General features: G+C 46.0%; 1 long non-coding RNA gene across 1 annotated transcript; it reads left to right on the top strand.

The window, feature by feature from the left end:
• The first annotated feature begins 2,604 nt into the window (after positions 1 to 2,604).
• Positions 2,605 to 6,182, top strand: LOC129636255 (uncharacterized). Its single transcript, XR_008706832.1, has 3 exons — positions 2,605 to 2,968; positions 4,798 to 4,941; positions 5,927 to 6,182. It is a non-coding gene; the product is annotated as an uncharacterized LOC129636255 (long non-coding RNA).
• Positions 6,183 to 7,671: the final 1,489 nt, after the last annotated feature.

Here is a 7,671-nt window from a genome sequence, read left to right as displayed (position 1 = left end):
CACAGGCAGCCAGGGACCCCAACCATCCTAGCGTTGCCCTGTGGGTTTGCCTCATCCACCATTTAACTAAAAATCATCAGGTCCAACTGAGTGGAAATTAAAAAAGCAACCTTTCTGTGAGCTCCCGCGGCAGTTGCGCCACTGCAGTCCGTTTGGGAGCTCCCTACCCCGTAGGTGACCCGTGGGGGTACCCCGGGGTGTTGGGAGACTCGCAGTGGTGGAACCCAGTCCAGGCCATCCTTCCGCGCCAGCTCTGCCCACCACCCAGCGGCCCTCCAGGCCCCTCCCTGGTCCGCGCACATCTGGGTCCCGCCCAGCCCCAGCTCCCACTGTCCCGGCCAGAGGCGCACCTGGCCACGCCCCGCCCGGATACAAGCCCGGGGCTTGATCCCAGTTCCCTCGGTTTGCCTCCCAGGGTTGCGAGACCGGGAGTGTCTGTGCGGGGTCTCCAGGTCATGAGTCCCCGCAAGTGCAGAGCTGGGGTTGGCCTAACCCCCAACCTTGACCCACTGCACCCAGCCCATCGCCCACTGGACAGAGCGAGTGTGGGAAGGGGAGGCAAGGGAGGGTGGCACCAGGCTGATGGGCGGAGACCACCCACAAAAGGGAAGGGGAAAGAGAGGCTTTTCCACAAACCATTTCCCTTAATAGCCAGTGCCTGTTTTCGGAAATGTACCACCCTTTTAGAAAAAAAAAAAAAATTCTGGGACCTAAATAGGTCCTAGAACTATGAGAAAGTGTCTAGTTCCGCTGGAACACACCTCAGCCCACAGGGATTAATGATTGGCCATAGAATCTATAGAGGAGCCATCAGGAAGTCACTCATCCTGGGTACCCAGGAGGCTGGGATAGGACACGCCTGGGACGCTGGGACCAACAGAACCACCGCCTGGGGGTGGGTGGCTGACTCCCACTGAGGCCAGAGTTGCCAGGACTAGGTGGATGGGGACACCTGGAACCAGTCCTGTCTTAGGGAGCCCCCTCTGGGCCCCCAGTCTAAGAGGAGCATCCTCTCCCTGAAAGACCCATGGGCAACACCTTGTCCCGCCTCAAGGACTCACCCCTTGGCTGCGTTCTGAGTCATGGGGACAAGTTTTCTCTAGATTCTTTAAGACCCAAAAAAACTCATTTTCTTTAGGCCTTTCTAGAAAATGGAAGCCTCAACCATAATACCATCCTCGAGTTAGACATCTTCTGCTAAAGGTAGAAAAAATAGAAGTTTCTTACATTTAGGCTTTTGTGGCCCTAAGAGAGTACCCAGAGCTCTATAAGTCCTGCATTAGGGACCCTAGCCAGCTGGAACCCATTCAGTCTACACAAAGTCCTCCCTAGAGGCACCCCGGGGTTGGGGGCGGGGACAGAAGACCAAGCCCCAGCACTCTTTTGCTGTCTTCAGCCGCTCCCCCACCCTGTAAGCCTCTCTACTCTTCTGAGCCTGAAGTGCAGCCCGAGTGTCTTTGCCCTTTTCAGGAAGTAGCAGGCAGAGCCTCAGGGAATTACCGGAGTCCACAGTCCTTTCTCTGTCTAACCCCATTCAGTGTCCCCCTTGCTGGGGCTGGTTGTCAGAGGAAATGCCTCACAGATTCACCAAAGAATTCCAGGGACTGACTCTCTCCTTTGACCTTGGTGGTGGTGGTGGTGTAGTTGCTAAGTTGTGTCCTACTCTGGCAACTCCATGGACTGTAGCCCACCAGGCTCCTCTGTCCATGGGATTCTCCAGGTAAGAATCCTGGAGTGGGTAGCCTTTCCCTTCTCCAGGAGATCTTTCCGACCCAGGGATCAAACCCAGGTTTCCTGCATTGCAGGCAGATTCTTTACCAACTGAGCTATGAGAGAAGGCTCCCTTTGACCTTACTTCCAGCTTCAAACTGCGCACATGCTCAGTCGTGTCCCACTCTTTGCGACCCTATGGACTGTAGCCTGCCAGGCTCCTCCATCCCTGGTATTTTCCAGGCAAGGATACTGGAGTGGGTTGCCATTTCCTTCTGTGGGGGATCTTCCCAACCCAGGGATTGAACCCACATCTCTTGTGTTGCCTGCATTGCAAGTGGACTCTTTACCAATATCACCGCCTGGAAAGCCCTGACCTTACTTGGAAGGGACCAAATATTGTGCTTTCTTACTGTTGCACCCTTGAGGGGAAGACCTATATTTGGGCACAGGCTCAAACATGCTAAAGAATTACACGTGCCCAACCTCGTCAGTACCCCTGGGGCCCCTGGGCATGATGGCAGTGCTTCTAAGGGATTCTAACTGGCACTCTCAGCCAAGTCAGCCTAGTATCACTAGAAAGGATCACAGGATCCTTTGCTTCATTGAAGGGATAAATGATGCATAATTAAAACTGTGAACTGCGGTAAGGTTAAAGAGATCACCCAAGACCATGATGAAAATTGAGTCCTATTTCAGGTCTGGTTAGTCAGTACTCTCAAAAAACATATGAATGTGGACCCAAACACTTTCAAGGGATGCATTGTATTTGCACCCACTTCTTTAGCTGGTCAGCCCTTGACATTATCAGAAATGTCAAAAGCTTACCAGGGGACCCCAAACCCCTCTCAACTCTCTTATTGACATGCCCATCAGTGTTTTTACCAATAGATATCAGGCCAAGGAGGAAAGGAAAGAACAGCATGACAAGAAAGGAACAAGGGCAAAACCAGCCATTTGGGAGCATCGTGATAAGACAAGACTCAGCTCCTGGTCACCCCAAAAGTGCTTTCTGTAAACCTCTGCCAGGAAAGGTAGCCTATTTTAACTGTGGGGTCCCTGAACACCGGAGAAAGGAATGCCCAAGAAACGGGTCCCAGCCTCCACCAAAGGCCTCGCCCACCCTGCAAGAAGATGGTCCATGGAGGAGGCAATGGCCCCACCCCAGTCATGGCAGCAGTTGATTGATGGGACTCAGGACCTCCCAAGGGTCCCAAGAAGACAGTCATCATCACACAGGTGACCATGGACGTGGAAGGTAAGCTTGTCCAGTTTCTAATAGACTTGGGAGCCAGTTACTCTACCTTGACTTCTCACGCTGGGGCCCTTGTCCCCCAAACCTGCCCTATTGTCCAGGGGGAGAAGGAAAGCCAAAGCTAAAACATTTCCCCACCCCTCTAACTTGTACCTGGGAAAAAACCCTTAACACATGTTTCTGGTCATGCCTGAATGCCCCAGCCCATGAGGTAATACATTTTAAAAATAATAAACATTCAGAAAAGTGCACAAAATATAAGTATACAGTTCAATGAATTATCACAAAACACACACTGTGTAACTTCCTAGACCAAGAAGTAAAATATTCTGGAACTCAGAGACTGTAAGAGGAGGAATTTCAACCTTGTTCATTTTTGTTGAAGAGGAAATGTTTCCCAAGCCTTACACACTATGACTTGTCTGTCTCATTCATATTATGAAAGACACAGACATAGCACTGTGGTATTTGTGCTTTGTCTTCAAATACCAATGAATTAAATATGGTGAATAGAAATCTTTCTAAGCTACTTTTCCGAAAGTGGTAATAATCACTGAATAATTTTTGCGTTGTCCTAGTGGCTGCATGTTAACAAAACCACACCTTTTCCTTCCCCAGAAAGAACTACTACTAAAGATAGTAGATAGATAGATATAAACATTATACCATGTTATGTATTGATGTAATTTAATATATATTATTTGGTACATAAATATGTTGTATGTATATTAATTCTGATCTTCCCTGGTGGCTCAGTCAGTAAAGAATTCAGCTGCAGTGCGGAAGACTGCCTGCAATGTGGAAGACTGCCTGCAATGCAGGAGACCTGGATTAGATCCCTGGGCTGGGAAGATCCCCTGGAGAAGGGAATGGCCACCCACTGTAGTATTCTTGCCTGGGAAGGAATGGACAGAGGAGCCTGGTGGGCTTCAGTCCACAGGGTTGCAAGAGTTGGACCTGACTTAGCAACTAAACCGCCACCACATATTAATTCTATATAAAACACTTTTTATAAAATTTACACAGCATTCAGTTGATCCACTTAAGATGTGCACTTCAATGGCTTTTAGTAGATTCACAAAGTTGTTTGACCGTCACCACAATCTATTTTAAAACAGTTGTTTGTCGCCCAAATAAGAAGTCCTATGCTCATTAGCAGTCACTACCCATTTCTCCCCCAACACTCCCAGCACTAAGGAACAATTAATCAACTTTCTGTCTTTATAGAATTGCCTATCCTGGCTATTTAATATAAATGGAATCGTAAAATGATTTTTTTCGCATGTGGTTTCTTTCACTTAGCACAATGTTTTCAAGGCTCATCTATGACGGAGCTCAATTCAGTACAGCTTTTGGTGTCAAATAACACTCCATCATATGGCTATTTCAGACTTGATTTTTCCATTCATCAGTTGATGAACATTCGATTTGTTTCCATTTTTGGTGATTATGAATAGTGTTGCTTTCAATGTATGGACATATATTTTCAATTCTCTTGGTTAAATACCTACTGCTGCTGCTGCTGCTAAGTCGCTTCAGTCATGTCCGACTCTGTGCGACCCCATAGACGGCAGCCCACCAGGCTCCCTCGTCCTGGGATTCTCCAGGCAAGAACACTGGAGTGGCTTGCCATTTCCTTCTCCAATGCATGAAAGTGAAAAGTGAAAGTGAAGTCGCTCAGTCGTGTCCGACTCCTAGCAACCCCATGGACTGCAGCCTACCAGGCTCCTCTGTCCATGGGATTTTCCAGGCAAGAGTACTGGAGTGGGGTGCCATTGCACCTAGATGTGGGATTTCAGGTCAAATGGTAGCTCTTTGTTTAACCTTTGTAGGAACTTCCAGACTGTTTTCCAGGGGATCTGCATTATTCTACATTCCTAGTAAGACCGTGTAAGAGGATTCCAGTTTCAATACCATCCTTTCATGATCAAAAAACTAAGCTGCCGCAGATGTATTTATTACCTCCTGTAAATGAGGTAAGCTTTTTCTACTTGCAATAAGGGAAGATATTGGAATTTTCTCAGTTCATCAAGAAAAAGATTGACCACCCAAAAGTTACTAAATTGCTATCAAGCAGCAGTTTAGATCCTGAAGCAATCTGGCTCCGAGGCAGGAAAAAATGAACACTTTGACCTGTTTCCATTTGTAACTTAGTGTTAACTTCTACTCATCAGCTTTGGTTAAATAGGGACGTGTGGACAAGTTGTATGTGAATTATAATTATCAGTTTGCATAATGGTGAAGATATCAGAAGACATGACTTTCCATTGAAGTTAAAACTAAGAAAAAATTTTGAGTCTCAGTGCATAAACTATCACCATTCACAATATCTAATTCCTAGCAGATCCTGTGCCATTTTGAAAATGAGCTTAATCACGTGTCAGTAATGATTTTATCTCCTTTAAAAGGGGAAATCAAATATAGCATCCTATGTGCCAAGTCATTAGAAATCAATATAAAAGCAGATATCTGTGACTTGTGTAAATGGATATGAAAATTATAAGTTCATCTATCAAAAGAGATTACCTGTTCATGAGCCCTAATGAGAGATCTCATTTGGTGAGCATTTGGCTAATAACTCAGCAGCTGCGGAGCATTATAACTTTATCTAATTATTTCCAAGGAGATAGGATCTATCTGCTGCAAACAAAAGTGCACTCTGAAAAAAGAAATAGGTCTCTACATTTCTAACTACCTCAAATGAACCACAGAATGTAGAAACAATATTTACCTCTGGGCACCTGTATTCCCAATGTAATGCTAAGTCCACACGTCAGTGACAAAGCATCTTAGGGAATGAAAACAATTAGGCAGATAATCAAAGGGAAAGTAATCATTTGCCCCCTCCCCCACCCACCGCTTTCCACCTTATCCCTCCAATTATCAGAAAATTAACATGAAAATTTTTTTAAAGTGAACCACATGAGTAATTGTTTTAATATTCTCCTCGATGTTTCTCAGAAGTCTTATCAAAAGGGAATTCAATTGTGAGGACTTGTCGACTACCCAGAATGATTGATCTCAGGGTTGATGAAGTGCCTATCATTCCATGTGTAGAAAACAATATCAAGAGCCTCTGCCTTCGTGGGAATCACCTGGAACCAGACATACAATCTGTGTGTGTGTGTGTGTGTGTGTGCGTGCCTGCACAGTATGTGGGATCTATTTTCCCAGACCAATATCAAACCAACGCCCTGTGCATTAGAAGGATGGAGTCTTAACCACTGGACCACCAGGGAAGGCACAGGAGGTACAGTCTTGATAGCAAACAAATGCTTGTTCATTAACTGTTTCTTGGCTTTAAAAAGTACATAAAAATAAAATAAAATAAGAAAAGCTATAAAAAAACAGTTTGTGAAAGTTGGGAAAATCTGAAAATGTATTGCATACTAGATGATATCATGGCTGCTGCTGCTAAGTCACTTCAGTCGTGTCTGACTCTGTGCGACCCCATAGAGGGCAGCCCACCAGGCTCCCCCATCCCTGGGATTCTCCAGGCAAGAACACTGGAGTGGCTTGCCATTTCCTTCTCCAATGCATGAAAGTGAAAAATGAAAGTGAAGTCACTCAGTCATGTCCGACCCTCAGCGACTCCATGGACTGCAGCCTTCCAGGCTCCTCCGTCCATGGGATTTTCCAGGCAAGAGTACTGGAGTGGGGTGCCATTGACTTTTTAATAGTCTTGGGTAAAATAACAATTGGGCTTTTCTGGTGGCTCAGACGGTAAAATATTTGCCTGCAATGCAGGAGACTAGATTCAGTCCCTGGGTTGGGAAGATCCCCTGGAGGAATAAATGGCAACCCACTCCAGTATTCTTGCCTGGAGAATCCCATGGACTGAGGAGCCTGGTGAGCTACAGTCCATGGGGTCACAAAGAGTTGGACATGACTGAGTGACTAATGCAACAACAGGTAACAATATTGTGGTTGAAATACATGTTGAAATCTGAGGGTGTAGTGTCAGGATAGCTACAACTTCTATGCAGAGTACATCATGAGAAACGCTGGACTGGAAGAAACACAAACTGGAATCAAGATTGCTGGGAGAAATATCAATAACCTCAGATATGCAGATGACACCACCCTTATGGCAGAAAGTGAAGAGGAACTCAAAAGCCTCTTGATGAAGGTGAAAGTGGAGAGTGAAAAGTTGGCTTAAAGCTCAACATTCAGAAAACGAAGATCATGGCATCCAGTCCCATCACTTCATGGGAAATAGATGGGGAAACAGTGGAAACAGTGTCAGACTTTATTTTTCTGGGCTCCAAAAGCACTGCAGATGGTGACTGCAGCCATGAAATTAAAAGACGCTTACTCCTTGGAAGGAAAGCTATGACCAACCTAGATAGCATATTCAAAAGCAGAGACATTCCTTTGCCAACAAAGGTTCATCTAGTCAAGGCTATGGTTTTTCCTGTGGTCACGTATGGATGTGAGAGTTGGACTGTGAAGAAGGCTGAGTGCCAAAGAATTGATGCTTTTGAACTGTGGTGTTGGAGAAGACTCTTGAGAGTCCCTTGGACTGCAAGGAAATCCAGCCAGTCCATTCTAAAGGAGATTAGCCCTGGGATTTCTTTGGAGGGAATGATGCTAAAGCTGAAACTGCAGTACTTTGGCCACCTCATGTGAAGAGTTGACTCCTTGGAAAAGACTCTGATGCTGGGAGGGATTGGGGGCAAGAGGAGAAGGGGACGACAGAGGATGAG

The sequence above is a fragment of the Bubalus kerabau genome, chromosome 21 (genome assembly GCF_029407905.1).
Source record: "Bubalus kerabau isolate K-KA32 ecotype Philippines breed swamp buffalo chromosome 21, PCC_UOA_SB_1v2, whole genome shotgun sequence".
In the NCBI taxonomy this organism is placed as follows: Eukaryota; Metazoa; Chordata; class Mammalia; order Artiodactyla; family Bovidae; genus Bubalus; species Bubalus kerabau.
This window is presented reverse-complemented; position numbering and strand designations above follow the sequence as displayed.